The sequence below is a fragment of the Wolffia australiana genome, chromosome 4 (assembly GCF_029677425.1).
Source record: "Wolffia australiana isolate 7733 chromosome 4, ASM2967742v1".
NCBI lineage: Eukaryota > Viridiplantae > Streptophyta > Magnoliopsida > Alismatales > Araceae > Wolffia > Wolffia australiana.
Window position 1 is genome coordinate 20,616,263 of NC_135838.1, and position 12,900 is coordinate 20,629,162.

Below are 12,900 nucleotides of genomic sequence, written 5' to 3' on the forward strand. Positions count from 1 at the left end.
CCTTGTAGCTCAAGCCATGTTGAGCACTCAACGTATATTTGAAGCACCATTTGAATAGTCATTATTGATAAGAATGATATTCTCAAAATGAATAGGAACAACATAATGCATTTGATGACTTTAATGTATCTACCTTGGATGATAACATATTGTGGCTCAAATCATTGCATGATGCAAGCAAGTTTGGCCTACCAAAAAGGAAAAATGGCTTTCTTAGCCTGCCCAACTAGGTGGAATTCTCTGAATTGTATGCTGGTAGCCATTGTTGAGAAGAGTGACATCTTGATATAAAGACATAATGACATAATGACATTGAATGTTCTAAAGAAATCATCATTGGTCAATGCGGAATGGAAATGAGTATTAACTTTGCAGATATGCTGCTACCTCTCACGATGCTTACCACCCTCACTTGCCAATCAAAGGTGCCAAGGGCAATTGAAGGATTGTTATCATCAGAAAAATGACAAGAAATTTGGATATTCTCATGTGAGGTATTAAGGATAGGGCCATGTTTCAATTCAATCGTGTCATATCTACACAACATCAGACATCTATCTACAATGTTTATTGTGTGATGCAGACAAAGATGAACAAGTATATCTCCATGAAGCTATGGTTAGTTGACTGTGACTATCAGGATGAGGTCATATCGTTTATGCAGAATTTATTACATGCACATAGTGTCACCATTTATCAAAGCATGGTTTAAAATGTTTCTTCCGAATTTCTTGTCTGTCTTGAACTTTTTGTTGTCCAATGAATGTATAGTACCCTAACGCATGTACTAAGGCAAGTTTTTTTCTGTTTGATATTTGCGAAATTATCATTTGATTCATCTTCCATAGATATTTCTACAAAATCCAGTCCATGTGAAGATGTGATGTGTTCCATCCGAACAATTTTTAGTTTGATGAAATGAATATTGAGTAGATACGGGGTCAAACTAAGACAAGATATATCAATATGTAGATAGGTAGAGCAAGAGAGAGAGAGAGAGAGAGAGAGAGAGAATGCTAAAAAGAGATAAAACAATATGAGTACAAAAGTGGTCAATGGAAGACATGAAGACATGATAGACAAACAAACAGATAGAAGACAAGTATTAGGTTTATAAGGGGTCGAACTGAGACGAGATAGAAAAATATGTATTTATATATATAAAGATATATAATGTTAGAAAGAGATAAATAATATGAACCCAAAAGGGATCAATGAGAGACAAGATAGATCCATATATGTATATATGTATATACATATATATATATATATATATGTGTGTGTGTGTGTGTGTATATAGATATAGAGAGAGAGAGAGTATTAGTATTGAATAGAGAAGGGGTCAAACTGAGACAAGATAAATGGATACGTATGTATAGAGAGATAAATAATATGAACCCAAAAGGGATCAATGAGAGACAAGATAGATCCATATATGCATATATGTATATACATATATATATATATATGCGTGTATATATATATAAAGAGAGAGAGAGAGAGAGAGGATTAGTATTGCATAGAGAAGGGGTCAAACTGAGACAAGATAAATGGATACGTATGTATAGAGAGATTAATCTAAAAAGAAAGAAAGAAGACGAGTAGATAAGGGGACAGCGCTTTGACAGGACTGAGAGAAAGAGAGATATTTTACATCAAAATCACAGAAACGGGTTTGCATTATAAATCCTTAAATCATTGTAAATGTTTTATATTCTGCAGATTTATGACAAAACATAGCTGGCTGACGTCGGTGACCTTTTTTATAGAAAAAATATAAAAGCTGAATTCTTCTTGTTCCAGTTCTTTAAGGGTTGACCTTCTATCAGGCCAAGTCAATGGGAGCTTGGTCTGAACCTTGATCATACATTCTATGAATTTATGAAATGACAAATCTACCAAGATGCTTCACGGAAGAGTAGACTTTGGTTCGACTTGATGGCATGAGACCATAAAGGCCAGGATATGGACATATGATCCCAAAATTTTAAACTCAGCCATTTCAAGTGATGCTGGTATAATTGATTTTTTTTGGAAAAATTATTCATTTTCTTCCGTCGTATCTACAAACTACAAGAAGTGATGGAAAAATCTGAAGAAAACCAGAAGGCTATAAAGATACACATGGAAGAATGTACTTTGACTTGTGTGAGATAATAAAACTCAAGAATATTGATAGACAACCGTTAGATTAGACCTGGGAATTCTGAAGGGTTCTGTTCAATATTGGTAATCAAGTAATTGGCAAATAAAAGGCCGGAAGCTCTAAGGGTTTGTAATTATGCCTGAAGCTAGGGAAGCCTCTCAGAATACCAGAAGCACATGTCTTTGGAACCTGGATTCAGCTGAGCGGAAGTTCTGCTTCTCTACCACAGGGATGCCAGAAGTCCTACAAGAATCTCACGAACTCAGTCTGAATGCCAGAAGCCTGTCCTTTTTTTATAAAAAATACTGGGCTCTGTGCGATATGAGCTAAAGTTCCTGTGGGGGTATTTCATGTGTCATTTAAAATAAAAATCGAACCGCACATCATGCCAAAATTGCTTCCACCACACAAATTACACTACTGTCTTCTAGATGATATGGATTTGTATGGGCGTTACAAAAACATTTTCTCAATAAATATGTTTAAAAAATTTCAAATGATGATCATTAGGCCATGGTCACTAATGGTGGAAATTCTTTCTAACCAATTTGTCTTTGTAAATTCATGAAACGTGCATCAAAGAAAAAGGTTACAAATTCTAGGGATTTTTAATGATTTTATCAACAAACATGATAAATACTATTTTTAGAACATTACGCTGTGTATTTCTTCAGATTGTAAGACCTCTTGATTGCTATTTACAATGCAATGTTCACCAAATAAAAGATTTAGGGGTTAATATGTCTATACAAACTTCAAAAATTAAAGGGACTAGTCAAAGTTTATTAAGTATCAAATGGTCAAATCAATTAAATATTACAGACAATGTGCTTAAGTTGCATCCCAATTAATTTTGGGCTTCATTATTCACAGTGTTACTCTTTTATTCAAAGAACCTGAAAAGATAAAGTCAATAGTAGACATTACTTAATAATGTATTATTCCATATTTACCTACCACTAAAAAACAATGGATTCAGATAAAAACATCAGGTGTGCACACGCATAAATTATGAGTATAAATTTTACTAGCTAAATGAAGCTCTATTCATCTGAATATTTCATCATTGCTATTTAGCATGAATTAAATTAACCCACATAAATTATGAGTATAAATTTTAGTATTTGACCGTGGATGCCAGGATATAGATCATTATTGTACATCTGTATTGAGCGCAAGCTAACACATAAATTATATTTATCTCAACAGAGTTCAATCAATGGGAAAACGTCCAGTTAACATTTATCAAAATGAATAGTTAGATGTTTTACCTAAAAGTGAAAAACCCGTAATCCTCAGTTTATTATAAATTATAAAATTAATATTTAATATTGGACCTTTTGCATCTTGTACCTGACTTTCTGGGGATTCAGGAATCTCAATTGGGTGCTACCATGAACTATGACCATACTTCATTACCAGAAAGGTCAAAAAGGTTGGTGACCTATGGTAACCCATAAAAAATTTCAAAAAATTAATTTTCACATACAAAATTTATTTCTTACACTCCTAGCTTAAAGACCAAGCATGAAGTTTGATTGATGCCACTCAACTAATAGACTCCTTATCCTATATCATGAAATAATACTGAAGTATAAAAACACTTGTAAGTATTTTTGAAAAATTATTAATAAAAAATGGTAACCTAAATTGGACTTCAAATAGAATCATTTATGGGGAGGCCTAGGTTACTTTTAGTTTCTATTTTTAGGTTTGGGAATTCCTTCTTTTCATAATCTCAATGTTTTATCTGACTACGAAAGTCAAGGAAAATTTCTGAAAAAAAAAGAAAAGTCACACTATGTGAAGTCCAAACTTTCTTTAAAATTATGTTCTCATATTATATTTTGAGGAGGGGGTTTCTGACCATTTTCTTCAGCTAAATATTTTTATGAATAATAAGATACCTTTACATCGTGATCGATTTGGCTAAAGTTGATAACAAAGATTCTAAACAAACGACAGTGTTCATAAAAATTTAAAGGCATAAAAATTTTTATTTGTAGAAAAGATGAATAAAAATCAGAAATCAACCTCAAAATAAACCAGAACACCAAGAAGGAATAAAAATCAAGATTAGGGAGAATTTTCACCCATTTGATGGTCCAGTTAACATTATAGGTTTGACACCCTTTTCTCAAAGACTAATATTATGCTGATTATGCCCCTTTTATTTTTTAATGAAAACAAATATTGAAGATTTTGCTGATATTTCATCTATATACATCTATTTAAGAGTTTTAAAGGAAGTATTGAAGATGAAACTATTCTCTTTTTCTGTGAAAGGTAAAGTCAAAAACTGTTTAAAATCATTTGGGAAAATTTTCAATGATGGACAGAAGTAGAGAATTTTGAAGATTTTGTGGAACATAATTTTCCACAAAATCATCCCCAATATCTATGTCCACCATATTTCTCCAGGTCATGAAATCCCCTAAATAGATATGGAGAAATTCCTGTGAAACTAAAATTTAGGGTTAAAATGTGGATTTTTTTATTTGAGTTTAATTATAGAATTTATAAACCAATAATTTGAGCTAGTGGGTACGAATGGGTCATGTCCATAGGGAATGGATCTTAGTGATTTAATTATCTTTAGATAGTGATTCGAGTAGGATGAGAAGGGATACATGTAGCGGTAGATGTAGTAACATGATGGAAATGATGAGTTGAGGGGGGAGGTATTAAGTTCTATATTAGGATGTGACAACACGTAAGAAGAGACGTAGGTGAAATGACTGATTATGATAAGTGGAGATGAGGGAATAAAAGAGGTGAAGATGCAAAGGTAAGATGGTGGTCGTAGGAGAGGAGTGAGGACATAGATGGAGGACTGATTGAGGGTTTATGATATAAATGGAGCAGAGTGAAGAGCACGACATCGAGGCAGCATATATGATGTGTGACCTAGAATATAGATGATGATGGATGAAGGTGGGTGGTAATGGATGAATGCATATGATGATGAATCTAACTAGTGTATGTGATGGATAAAAGCTAAAGCAACACAAAACGCTAACCTAAGATCCCTGTATTTCACCGGGATCAGCGTGATTTACTGATGCAGATTAGCCTCTCCTCTTCTGTATTAACCTTCAAGCACTCAAGACACCAAGAAAACCCTTGATGCACCTTCAAGACCTCACTCTCCTTCAATCTGCCTCGCTAGGGGGAACTGAGTTTAAAGATATTTTAACAAATATTAGGGGTTGGTTCATAGATACAACCATAATGATGGATAGATGAGACAAACATGATGCTACCTTCAAATTTTCAGCTTGATCAACTTTCTAGATCATAAGATATCAAGACCTGCAGTTGGACAATTTATCGTGATTTAATCCAAGGATTTCTATCATCATCCTTCTCAGCGCCATCATGTTGCTTATAGGGGTTTTTTTTTGCATTGCATTCATTGTAATGATTGGCCCGGATTTTTCTGCGTCATCCTCGATGGATGGCTCATATCGCACCATGTGTTAGTGCATAAAAAGACAAATAGGGAATAATGGTATTCTTATATAAGAACAATAATAACAAATAAGGGGGTTGTGTGGTGTGGGGGCACATTAGTGTGCTTTTTATAAACCTCCAATTAATGATGTACATTTTGATGCATTGTGTACACTATGCACCACATGCCTCATCAAACATCATCAGAGAGTAATAATAAAATACTAAATATTTTAAATTAGATATACCCAGTCTCTACATCACATTAATTTCAAAAGAAATCACTCCTTTTTTATTAGACCACATCATCACTGCACTAAAAATAATAATAATAGCTTCTTAGTCATTAAATTCCATTATGACATTGCTAATAACAATGTCATAACAGTATCATTTGGATGATTGGTGGATGCCTATGATTAAAGAGACTTAATAACTGCCTGACACTAATTGTTAATTGGAATAGTCTACTGGTCTCCATTCAAAAAATTGAACAATGACACGTGGCATGACAAATTTCTAACCCACCTTTATAATTCATATAATACGACATATAAAGCCAGAAAATACACACACACACAGATATATATATATATATATATGTGTGTGTGTATTACAACTTAAAAAATCTCTTTATGGTTATAATTTCGAATTTACATAAATTAATTTTGTTTAGAATTACTTGTTTATGTTCAATTAAAAAACATTCTGATGACTCTTGTCCTATAAATGATCTAGTAAATGCCTTTGGTATGACGGATGAAGCACACACCCCTTGGAGCACTAAGGCTTCATATCGAGGCCAGAATTGTAATAATGTTTTCTTCCCTAAACATTTTATTTAGGATTTTTTGCTTCTAGAGATAAAACTGATAATGACTTGATTTGGCATTCTAAGAAACTACATGAAGAAAATTAGGGCTATTATAGGATGCTTGAGTAACACCAAAGCTACATGAAAGACGTGAGGATGGAGATTGAGAGGTTGATTTAGAGGATGGAGATTGAGCGCTCACTCTCCCGCCTAACTGATGACGTCTCAAGCCAAAGGGGTGGACTGCACCCACCTCGAAGGAGGTCCTCGCCACGCACTTCATCGATGCCATATGACGGCGGCGAGGACAGCTCCAACACCGCTCCATCATTGTCATCGCGGGGGGCACTGGTGGGACATCCATGTGTGCACTTCACTGAGCACCTACAAGGTATCAATTATGTATCTTTTCATTTTCTGAGCATGGGCGTGGACGAGTGGTATCCGAGTGTAATTGGGATATTTATACTCGTTCCACGCCTATAAACACTTAAAAACACTCCACTTATCTATAAAATCCCCTTGGGTGGCTACCAGGGCACGGCTGGATCAGTCTACGGGCACAACTGCAAGGTTGGCCGTACCCGACACCGTGTTTTTTGCCAAAAAAAAGGGTCAAAGTAAAAGATCACCAATCTAACCAGAGAATCATCAGGGTGAAAGTTAAGATTAATGGATGTGTTCCTAAGGAACACAAAGCAGATAAACTATCAACCCCTCCTGTTATTAATCGTATAAATTTACATATAGCAGAGCATAATGTTGCGTAAAATCATGATTAAACTAGTGAAAACTCTATTTATGATTTTTCCTTCTAGTAAAGATATTTGTGACATTGAAATCATGCGTGTAAGTTTTAATTAAATTAGTATTCAATTTTAACATGATTCCTATAATTCTTAAGTAAAAGAAAATAATAACGCAGAGGTACAAAATAATCGGACAGAAGATGACTGCCATGAAAATGATGAAAAAAATAAAAATGGCATGATGCAGAACTTATCCATTATCCTAGTGCCTTGAACTAATCCAAAAAACTGAAAAGTATGAGTCATTGAAAATTTGTCAATAATCTATTATTACTATCCTTTTCGTGGATCATATTCAATAATATTCTTCTTCAAAATTTTGAAAGAGCTATGTACAACTTCTTGGAAACAAAAACTGTTTACTCCATTAAGTGTATGAGTTCAATTTTATTTAATTAGATTCCCACAAGGAAAAAGGAATCCTGGATTTCTTATAGCTAAGTGTGAAATAAGAGCCATGATTTTTAGTATATCTCTTTTATATTATGGAGCTAGTGTAAATGTGCATAAAGATATTAATGATAATTCTAAAGTTGAGATTTGGAATAGTTTGAAGCATCATGTCTTCGAGGGTGGGCTGGAGGTTAACAATGATGGAAATATATGTGGCCGGCAAGCCAATCACACATTCCACATCTCGTTCCATGTTCATTAATAGAACATATTCATTATAGTGCACGTGTGATGCCTATAATGAAGTCCATGAATACATGATCAGACTTAGTGAATTATGATGAGATCGTAATACGGAGATCACTAGTCTTTAAGCATGTGTCTAAACATTCCTATTCAAAGGATACGCGAGAAGGACATCGAAGTATCCTAATAGAATAGCACTATCTAGCCTCACTCATATGATAAGTATGGCCGGTCCCGTAGCCATTAGTGTGGCGACACTAAGGATAGATAGTGGGTGCTCTTTAGTGGAAAGAGTTCACTGAATTGATCCGTACGAATCCCTGAATGGTATTATACCGAACTGTCAATCAGGTTGATTCACGTCACGGTTGTGTAAGTGGTCCTTAGACCTGAGACACCAAAGACGTCTTATGGACGGACGGTTGTACTTTGGCTATGGCCAACGAGTCTCTAATCATGGGATTCTAAACGGTCTTAGTTCGGGTGTATCAAGAAGTACACGAAGACGATTAAGTGATCAAGATGGGATCGTCCACCCTCGGTATAAGAGGTGACAGCTCAAGGAAGACGATGCAACGAAGTCCTTGGCCAAGGCAGTGAAATATCAGAGAAGAGTTCTCCGATGATTTCCGAATGCATTAGTACTAACTCGGATGACCGATTAGGGTTTGACAGTTGACCATACCCTAAGTCATCCAAGGAGCGTCAAGTGGATGAGGGATTATACATACACGGTAACTGATGATGAACAGGTTCCATGAGTGAGTCGATACACACTCCTTTGTATCTTCTAGGACACGAGGTGTAGCTTGGGGCCCCACGTGTCGGAGTCTCGACCTATCGATTGGGTTAAATCGATCCGATGTTAATTAATCTATATGATGATATAGTTAATTAATTTGGAAGGCCAATAAAGGTTATTGGGCCACTAGAGTCATTAACTAGACTCATACATGGGCCTAGAGGGTCACACGCAAATGGTCTTTTGGACGTTGGAAGATATGCTTAAGTTTTGGGGGTTTTTATGAGAAATACCCACTTAGTATAAATAGGGGAAGGCCCTGAACGAAATTCACCCAGGCCAGAATTGTTCAGGGGCCTTTCCCCTTCTTCTCCACTCTCCCCACACCCTCTCTCCATCCCTGATATGATCAGGATGACGTAACGATGCCGACGGAGAAAGAACGTGGCTGGTCAACGAGAAGGAGGAGATCCGACGCGCCGAGGACCGCATGGATACGTCTAGAGGCTGCACACTTGAGCAGCTCGACTCGTCTCGCTCCGGGATCAAAGAAATCACGAATGAGATTCGTGCAAAGGTACCTCGTTTCAATGTTTGTGTTGATGTCATTCGATTCGCAAAAAGAGTCTTTCGCTGCGCATCGTTTTGATTTGTTCATCCAGATCTAGGCCTCTAGAACCCAACAAACAAGGCAAAAATCAAAGTGATAAATGGCCTACCTCCACACACCAATGTCAAACAACTTAGCGGCTTCCTTCACCAAGCATGCATTAAAAATATAATTTATCAAGAGATATGCACCCATTGAAGAATAATGTAAGATTTTAGAATAATGCCACTTGATGGGGACCATCCGGCATGGAAGACCCAGGCTCCACCAGCTCGAGGAGCCAGTGCGGAGGTGAAAGACCCAGCCTTCAAGTATTCGGCCAAATCAACGGGCCAAGGAGGTTGACATTATCCTCGTTCATACTTTTTTTGGCATGTTTTCTCGTTTTGTGGGCCTACGTGCTTGGGCTTGTCTTTGCGTGTGGACTTGGGTAGGTGGCTTGTCTCTGCTGTTTTATCTGCTCTCTGAGGATCGACCCTTACTTGCCCTAAGGCTGTGAGGTTATAAGTATTGTTGCATAAGCTCAATCCTCACACGGTTTAACTGGTAAATAACCAGTAAAAACTACCCCAAAGGTGTTCTGCAGACCCTCCAGGAGCTGATGAGCTTTGGAGTTGGAGAGAATCACACCACTGAAGCTTGAGAAATCGCTACAACCACGTGTCACGTCCTTGCGGCGAGGCGGAGGTCTTCAATCCCAAGCTAATCTTCAGCTCGTTCCTTCTCTCCAACTCCAAAGCTCATCAGCTCCTGGAGGGTTTGCAGAACACCTTCTTCTCCAAGCCCTGGCCTCTTTGGAGAGAAATTCTGGACAACCTACAATGAGCCCTTAAGAGGCTATTTATAGGTTTCTCTTAAACATGCTTAATGGAGAAATTAGGGCTTTTCTTCTTCTTGATTTTCGCCAGCTCCTCTTGATCAACTTCATTTCTCTTTGGATGCTTAATCCATATCTGAACTTATTAATCAAATACGTGAGCTCTAATCCACTTGATTCAAAGAATCAAGTGGGGTTAGTACGTTGGAAAAATAATGCATATGACCGATAACCAATATGGATTAAATGGATGCACTTGATGCTTTTATGCTCAAGAAACTCTTAATATTTGATGAAATATTGAGAGTCATCAGCAACTGCCACCATTGCCATCGTCAACGCTAGCCACACCATCCTAGCCATCATGCGCACTCACCAGCACACCGGCGCACAGCGACCATCGTTCTGCCAACTCGCCATGCCTTTCCCACTACACCCGTCACCACCACCGCTATTGTCACCGCAGCCACCACCACTGCCACCGCATCCACCACCACCACCATCGTGACTGCCACTACGGTCTTGGTCACTACCCACTCCTACCCGCACGCCTGCATGCTGCCCGCGCACCCGCCCACTGCCCGTGCGCCTACAGCACACCCACACCACCCATGCACCACCCACGTGCCTCCCCTCTCCCACCCCACAACCGATGTTTCGCCTTATCGTCGTGCCTCCACCGCTAATGCTACTGTTGTTCCTTGTTCTTGGTTGCCACCCATGCCAGCTATGTCGTCCTAACGGTCGCGCTTGTCCACCCACACGCTGTACGCACCGTCGTTGCTTGTTGTCACTGTTGGCATCACAGACTTCCCTCAAACGTTGTCGTGCATCCTCTCGCTGCTTGGTCAGTGCCACCACAGCACTGCTGGTGTGAACTCCTGCGTCGCCACCCCTTCCGACCGTGCCTTTCCACCATCTCCACATTCTTGCGATAACCGCCGCCCACTCCGCTGACTCATCACTCTTTCCACCATCATCTTAGCCATCATCCAGCTCCCACAAGAGCCATTGGCCATACCACTACCAACACCATCACCTATGCAACCGTGCGCACCAATACCTGTACCATCATCCGCACCATCGCCGCTAGCTTTGCTTGCGTCACCCACAGTGCTGATGCACACCATCCACGCCGTCACTCCACGTTGTCACTGTCATCCGTGTCACCGACAGGTCTCACGCTGGCTCTCGTTGTCACTGTCACGAACGACCAGGTAGCATCAATTCTGGTATGCTCGCACCTCTCCCTATATGCGCATTCGTTATTTCCTTTAATGCCTCTTGAACTCTTCTCCACCACCTGGTTAGGTTAGAGATAGATAGGGATATTGCTCTGAGAGCTAGGATTTCTATCGGTATGTCCGTGGTTGGGCTTGTCGAGGTTGCACACACTAACAATAGTAGTCGTGCTCACATCATCAGTCTTCAACCTGACGATTGGGTCATTGGGAGCCTAGTCACATTCCAGATCCCTCTTACAGTGATTTTCTGGTCGTTAACGCTTGTCGACGTCGGTATGTACTTCTCATTACTTAGCTCGTGTCATTATCAAAGACATACACTTGGATTTCACCCGAGCATTTGACGCTGTGACAGTTGTTCTATTCCGACCTGTCGTTCTGCATCACCACTCCTCTCCATATGGGGTTTATTTCTCTCCTATATGTAAAACTTGCAGGATCTCGCAAACTTTTTTAGAATTATACACATTTCATATATAGTTTTTTGAATTATGAAAATGTTCTTTAAATTTCTTTCCTGTAGTAAATTTGCGCGAGAAAGATTTTCTGCCAGTGCAACCAATCATAGATGTAGATGTATTTTATCTCTAAGGATAAGACCTTCATGGGCCCTTTCCGTATTAACGATGCATATAAATATATATTAATGGACTTTAATTATATTTCTAAATATATGCATGCCACTCCTACTAGATCAAATGACAATAAAGTGTTACAAAGATTTTCTGCAGAACATCATCAGAAGGTTTAAAGCTAGTCATTTCAATCATTTCCAATTCAAGAATTTGATGGCGAAGGTGTCCATCATATGATGATTACCCCTTATCACCTTTAATTCAATTAACAGGTCTAATGGAGTAATAGAGACCTTAAATTGTTATTATAGAAGATCATACAGACAAATAGGAAGGACAGAGCTTCTAAACCTTACATTGTAAAAGTTTAGCAATTTTATATTGTCGTTTCAATTTAGCATACAAAAAATGCTTAGAGTATTTTCCATTTAAATATACTATAAATAATAAAGAGAAACGGGTGAATCCAGAAGGACACCAAATTCGATTTTTGAAAATTTCCCTATCTCGAACATAAAAGAAATAATTTAAAGGTGAAGAAAATTCTGCAACATTCTTTAAAGTTTTATATGACTTGCCTTAATGTATATTTGCACAAAAAAATGATTCAAAATATTTTTATAATTTCCTATTTTTATTTAACCTTCAATATGTAAGAAAAACTATTTGTTTACAGATTTTTAAAATATTGTGTTTTCATTTTATATATTTGAGATATTTGTCCAATAAATGTAAACTAAAACAATTTGAAATGAAAAATATTTTTTAGGTATTTTCATCTATTTATTCAACAAAAAATATGAAAACTAAAAACATTACATTCCACCTATCAGTTTCGGTAAATAGTAGCAGCAGCAAAATGAGAAAAAATATAAAATTTGAAAGGAAAAATGAATTAAAATACTTATATCGACCATGTTGAACAACCTGGATACTGTAGAGCCATGTCCTGGTGGCTAGGCTTGCTAGAGCACATTGAGAATGAGGAAAAGGGATTGAAGAATTGATCATTTCTAATGGGCATGATTATTAAAATGTCATTATATTTTTC